Genomic DNA, 7,827 nt, shown 5'->3' with positions numbered 1-7,827 from the left:
CCTACCTACCGCCCGACTAGCGCCTAGCGATTTTTAGAACCTTAGTTTTATGTATTGAAGTTTAATATTTCTATGGTACTTTGATTATGGCTAGGTTTTGCAATTGTTCAAAAATCAATTATAATTTATGTATTTATAATTTTTTTAATTTTATTTTTATAACATATAATTATATAAATAAGAATATAAAAATAATTAAGATACTCAAAAATCAATACTGTAACCCAATATTTTATAATTTTAGAAATGTAATGATCAAGGAGTAGTATATAGGCCTGTAATGATCAAGTTCCAACACATAAAAGACAAAACAATACAATGAATAAATGATATTTAATCACTACCCCACACATCACAATTCCAAACCATGTCATCATTCATCATCGCACAATTCATTGAATTCACGCTTCAGTGCACTTCCCAGTTCCTATCCTTTAGGCTCATCATCCTCCATCAACACTACAGACTCGGTCCTTCCACTCACCAATGTCGGCATCCCTTCGCCACTCGAAAGTGCTTTCAATCTGCTATCCATCTCCTTCCTCCATATCCTCTGCGTCGAATTCGAGCTCCCGATTCTCTGGTTGGAGATGTGGAACTTCGCCTACTCTAATACCATATCAGAATCCGCACAGTTCTGGTTTGAGTGGCCTTCAGAGCACGAACTAAAGAGGAGGCTGAAGACTTATTCTAAGACTCTGCTACAGGTAAGTTAGATCCTTAAAGATTCAAACTTTAAGTTTCTTTGCAATTGAAATTTTGGCCTAAACTTAATTGAAATAAAAATTTGTATTAAAGTTTGGATTTTTGGCTCATTCTCGATTTTAGGTGTTCTAGATCTGCAGTCTTTCAAGGAACGGCGTCCACTCCTTCCAGCCCGCCCAGGCGACTAGGCCGACTAGTTACCCGCCCAGGTCGATTAATCGCCCACCGAAAACTCAGGCTGACTACCTCACCGATTTGGTGTTAATCGCGGCGGACACCCACCGCCCAACGCCTAAGCGCCGCCTAGGCGGCCGTCCAAGCTGAGTTTTAAAACACTGCATAAAACTATTATACAAAAGAAGATAGGGATTAGAACCTAACTATTTTAGCGGCAGAAGAAAACACAGTTATCAGAACTATAGCAAATTTAAAACTACTACAGTCCTGCAATTTTGTGGCTTTATATAGAGGGGTTTTGGATCAAAACTTCGCATGGCATATTTTGATTTTGGCGCTTTGGAAAATGAGATTTCCCACTGGGATGGAATTGAGGAATGACACCTATCTTGGGAGGAATTAAAGTCAGGAATTTGCACCTCCAAATTCCACAATTTTTTTCCCGTGGAAATTATTGATTACACAGAATAAGAAGCCAAACGCTAGAAACAGTCTTAAGAAATTCGGAAATCCTTATTTTTATTTAAATTCCCTCACTTTTTCCCCTATCCAAACACACTCTTAGGGTTTAGTGCCTAAAGTCCAAACGCCCAATTTTAGGTTTTCTAATTAGTGATTCCTGTTTATTAATGCATTATACTTTCATTCAATAAAAAAGAAACTCTGGCCTCTCCACATTTTATAAAAGTTCAAGCCAAAGAGAATTAAAGAAGATAGTTTATATTTTCTTTTTAAGTCCTGTTGTAATCTCACTTGCAGACAAATAATGTTCATAAATTAGGTTGTGGCTTGGGCCAGGCCTAAGAAAAGTTGAGTTGTCCTACTTGTTTTTTGCTATAAACTAGCAATGAGTTTCAAATCACTAAGTTTTGTATGTTTTTACCTGTTTGATTAGCAAAAACAATTAAGATGTGTTAAAATGAAACGGAAAATATGTGTAATAAAGTAAATGAAATTGTTTAAGAGTTAGGTTACATTGTATGAATCTTGTTTTAGGAGTTTCAATTTACAATTAACATTTGTACAAACCATTGTCTTATTAAAAAATGGTGGATTTGATTTCGCAACAAATGATCGACATGTAGGGAGCAAAAAAGATCCTCCTAATTTTGATATAGAAGTTGGTGGATGATAAATTTGAGGATGGTTTAGGAAGTATGGGTGATTTTTTAGTACAAATAAGGATGAGAATTTATATAAGTGGGTGTATTAAAAATGGAATGCGTTTTAAGTATTTAGCAATGGACATGATTGTCAATTTGCTACCCTAGGTTTCACCTTAGTGTTAATTTGCTATCCTACGTTGCATTTCAGCCAATTTCTACCCTAAGTTTTCAAAATTAGCCAATTTCCCTATGTTTTATATATTTGAGCCAAGTTGCTACATTTCAGTCAAATTTGATACTCTAGGCTTTCAAGATTAACCAATATGTTTCCTTAAATTTTCAAAATTAGCCATTGGCTACTCTCGATTTTTAAAATTAATCAATGTTTGGACAGAGGAATCAACGAAAGGGTAGTAAGTTTGCTAATTTTGAAATCTACAGTAGCAAATTGACAAAAATAATACTAATGATAGCAAATTGGCTAATTGTGAAAATCCAAGGTAGCAAATTGATTGAAAATCCAAGGTAGCAAATTGGCTTAAATAAAATTTGGCGTAGCAAATTAACACTAAGGTGAAAATTAGGGTAGCAAATTGGCTATTATAATGTCCTTTTCTTTCATTTTCTTTGATTTGAACTTTTCTAAAATGAAGAGACTTTTTTTTTTTATCAATGAAAGACAGCACTCCCATTACAAAATCTGATATTGGGCGCTTGGACCAATACAACAGCAAAATACCCAAAAAAAATAAGGATCACAATTAGGCCTCAAACAAGAAATTCAAACAACAACTAAATCCCACAAATACCAAAAGCCGATAACACTACAATCCGAACTTATGGAGTGGTCTTCACTGTCAATTTCTTCTGGATGGTTAGGATGAATCAACTTTTGTAGAAATGTGGGTGTTTCCTTTCAAATATAAGATATTAACACTAGAAGTAAAGATGTAAATAGGGCAAGATCGACCCAAACCTATATGGTTGACCATCATTGGCAGATGCAGGATAGAAAATTGAAGTGGATTAATTTAAGTCGGTATATATATATATATATATATTTTTTTTTTTCTTTTGTCCATAATACATCTAAGAATAGACAATAAAAATTATATAAGAAAAAGAATTTAGAAATTCTTTGAAATGAACATTAGCACTATATAAAGAAGCTTTAATTAAGATTTACACTAACACTATATAAAGAAGCTTTGAATTTAGCAATAAAGATTTACACCAACACTATATAAAGAAGCTTTGAATTTAGCAATTAAGATTTACACTAACACTATATAAAGAAGCTTTAATTAAGGCAAATAAAGAGGAGGAGGAGGTGTGGTGGGGGGTTATATGGGCTAAACTGGGTAGTAATCAAAGTGTGTGTATATACACTATGTATATATACCAAAGTGTAAATACTTATTCTATCTTTGCATATGTATAAGATCTCATCTCTATAAACATAATGACTCATCAGAACAAGAATATGGGCTAAACTGGGTAGTAATCAAAATGGTTTTGTTCTTCACAAACCCAACTGGATGACCTTGTTTTTTCACTAAAAGATTGGCACCATTGTTGACACCCAAGAAATTTGAATAATCAAATCAAAACAATACAAAGCAAAAAAACGACGGAGACATGTATACCAAACCAGAGGTCCAAACAAGTGACATAAATTTATCAAAGATTGGCAATGCAATTAACTATCAAACTACACAAATAAACCCCAAGAAAGTGCGAATCTTGAAGTAGGAATGAGCAAATCTTTAAGTCACTGAATTAGCCCGCAAATCTCACCCAAATTCCAAGAAATTGAAACTGAAGACCAACAGTAGGCAATACAACAATAGTTCGTCAAATTTCGATAGAAAACAAAAAAAATGCTTCTATATCCATACCTAGATCGAGAGGGAAGGATATTGATCTTGATTTGGAACAAGGATTCGGTACCTGAATGAAGAGGGAAAATTCCAGATTAGAGAGCCAATGCAAAACCTTAAATCAAAACAATTTCAACTATAAACAATACTGACAAACGTACGTTACCTAAACCACAATTGTGATTTTGAGAAAGTAGAGATTACTAGACTGCCGGATAGGAATTGTGAGATAGTAGACTAGACTGCAGTCCTGTACAGTTGGGAGACATGATCGAGCTATAGATGAGGAGCAGATAGAATTAAGTTTAAATTGTATTATTTACGACGTGTTTTCTTTCCGTGTCGCAAGTCGTTCTATATTTTTGATATATACGACGTGTTACACCCCACATCTGATATACCATTTTTACTGAGTTACATGAAATTCTTTATGGTTACCGTTCGCGGTTATAATTTTAATGTTTTGGGGGGGGGGGGTGGTTAAAAATTGACTTTTTATGAGTTAAGAAGTTGAGAAAGTTAATATCGTAAAGTTAAAATTCCGTCCTGTGGATTATATATATTTATGAATGTTATTCGTATAGGACGAGAGGAGTCTCCATACGAGGAAAATCACGAGCGATGTCAGGATTGACCGCATATTGTGAGTGGACCTTTGCTTTTAAATGATGCATGCAAATTAAATTCCACAAGTTTTGAGTTTATTGATTTATCAACTTAATTATCGAGCATTTTATTTTGGTTTGGTTTATTGATTGATTTATTGGTTTGAACTTTTGAATTAAGTTTCATTATGCTCGATTTGAGGATTTTGATTTATGCGGATTCAGAATTTATACTATTTATTTTATATTTATATTCGGCTAATTGAGCTTATTATGAGATTTACGAAATAAGAATTCGAGGAAGCAAAACCTTATACTTATTTATACCCTATTTATATTGGAACTGGAGATGATCTTGACGTGCGGGGTCACGTCTTTGTACACTTGGATTCTTATTTCGTGAGATATGGGGGGAAACTATACAGATTTATTGGCTTTCGACGATCTTCTTCCCCACCATACGCGGGTCATGCGGTTAAGTCTCCTCCTCACTTACTTTGTGTTTGTGAGTGGCAGTTGAGGTAGCTTTCTCCTCCTCACGTGGGTGGTAGTCGAGGTAATGTTCTCCTCCTCACATAAACTATGTGTGAGTGGTAGTTGAGGTTATTAGTTCTCCTCCTCGCATAATATATGTGTGAGTGGCAGTTGAGGGTAGGTTGAGCCTGAGGGGCTCCATTCCCGTATGGTGAACTCTTCTTCCCATATCCTTTTGTTGTTGTTCTTGACCAGTGGGGCTAGTCGGTTTTTCTTGAGCGGGTTTCTCGTGGTTTTCTTAATTATTGCATGCATCGGGAGTTTTATTGATATAAATGTGGAAAAGTAGAAAATCCTTTTTCCTTTCAATTATTTATTTTTGTCCACTCACGCTAACGTTTTTATATACTTTTCCCTGGGCCCTTCGGTTTCAAATGCCCAGATTGCAGTATTGCTGCTCGGTGTACGAGTGTGAGCCATAGTGACCGCACCTGCTTCCGCCATCACATCCTGTAGGTTACCTGGTTAACCTACTGTATTCCTTGTCTATTTATATTCCTAGAATGCTCTGATTACTAAGGGATATGTGACCCAAACTTGTATGATTATATTTGAGGCCTATGGCCTAACTTTGGTGATTGTAGTAACTTGTACCTTTTGGAGATTATGTATGATATTATTAGCTTTGGGATGGATTGTTCGAATTTGGGAGCAGGGTGGCTCCAGGAGTTGTGGTTGGATAATTAGAAGTGAATTGTGATTTTCCGCAGGTTTTTGGGTTAACCATTTTTAAGGGAGGTTATGCTGAAATTTTTGGTAAATCTTCTTTAAAGGTGGGTCCCGCAGGGCCACTTCGGATTCCAGGGTGGAATTCGGGATGGGTCTTGTCACGACGTGTTATGCGACGATTCTTCAAGAGTGTCGTAACAATATTGGCGCTAAATTTCAGCGGGCAAAACCGCCCAAAATTTAGTAGAAATTGCGACGGCCGCATAACGTTGTCGCAAATAAGTGTCGCAATTAAACGTTTTTTTTGTAGTGAATAATGGAAGTGTAGAACTAATAGAAACACTAACAGAAAAGTAAAAAAGTGGCAAAACAAGGAAAGAAAATATTGTAACCAAATAAGGAAGGGAGAAGAATTTTTTTTTTGCTCTGATGAATAGGCATATTTTAGGGAGCTTCTATTCATACCTCCAAAATTGATATTTGGACCACTCTCTTTTTCCAAATTATAGTTGACTTTGACAACTCATGCTAAATTACCAATAAGGACACAAAAGAGGAAAAAAAAAAAACCTCTTTTTTATTTTAATTTTTTTTTAACCCCACCCCACCCCTCCTCTCCCATGATGTCAGGAAGGTTTGAAACTGTGACATCCATGATATCGGTTATCCTAGATAACCAACAGGTCAGCTCACCGACAAAAAAAAAAGTATTTTCTTACCTTTACAAACAGTATGTTTCGATGAGGCAATTCGCAAAATTCTAAGCTGTGCATTGCCTATTATATTGCTGCTTGCGCTTTTTTTTCCAATTCGAAGTAATTAGTAAATATGTCTCTCTCCAAGCTAAGGAGCATTATGTTGGACCGTCTTTGGAACACCATGACCACTTTCAATACGGGCATCTATACGTAAATCATAATTAAGTGATGAAAACTTTGAATCCAAAAACTCAATTTAATTAAAAATTTTGAGAATTTGGAGTAATATTTAAACATCTCAGATAGCAGTATACCAACGTCCTTCTATATTCAATTGATTTAATGAAAAAATATTGTATTGACTACCAACTAGAGATTATTATTATTATTATTATTATTATTTTTGTGCAGCTTAATTGTATGAAGGGTAAAATAGGATTGTGAAATCTTCAAAAATTGAATGAAGTTCGACTACTGATTTTGGAGGTATGAATAGAACGTATCCTCACCACATGACATTGAAGGTGGAAAACAATGAATCACCTTCCTATCCTCACCACATAGTACAATTCGTCACCACTATGGCTCTTACGATAAATCAAACCATCAATCAATACAATCAAGAAGAAACAAAGCAGTCACAATTCAAAACAAGCAAAACAATTCATAGTAACCCCTGCATATAATTTAGTTCAGAAGGTCACATTAAGTCGAGCAATTCAAGTCAAAGTAGTCATCGTAATCTCACACTCTGACGTCTGTAGGTAGCCCTGACCATCACAGCAGTCTTCTCGATTATTGTTAACTTAATAACAATTCAGCTCCGTTACCGAGCAGTCATCACACCGATCATCGCACAGATAGCCACCATCCTACTGATCATCACACAGATAACGATCATCCAACTAATCATCACAAAGATATCGCCAGTCATCACACATATAGAGATCATCACGCATATTCATCACACAGATAGCGTCGATCATCATATAGATAGCGATCATCATATAGATTCATTGTCAGTCATCACACAGATAGCAATCATCACAAAGATTCATCATATTGATGTCATCGATTCATCACACAGATATTCCGACAAAAGCTACCATATCTTAAATCTCACTTAAGACGGTCATATTAGACCCATGGTATCTCAACACATGATATCCTACAATCACAACTCAATACACAATTTCATCAGTCATCACACAGATATCAATCATCCAACTCATCACACAGATTCCACCAATACATACATATATATATATATGTATGTATTGGTGACATATATATATATATATATATATATATATATCACACCAATGTATACACACACACACACACACACATGATCATCCACTCAGGAATGTCACTAATACCACTATCATCACAGTTAATCCCGTAACTCCAAGACAATATGGTAAACCTGTTCGTGAATGAACATCGTGAGATT

Source organism: Rosa chinensis, chromosome 7, assembly GCF_002994745.2.
Source record: "Rosa chinensis cultivar Old Blush chromosome 7, RchiOBHm-V2, whole genome shotgun sequence".
NCBI lineage: Eukaryota > Viridiplantae > Streptophyta > Magnoliopsida > Rosales > Rosaceae > Rosa > Rosa chinensis.
Note: the sequence above shows the minus strand (reverse complement) of the source record.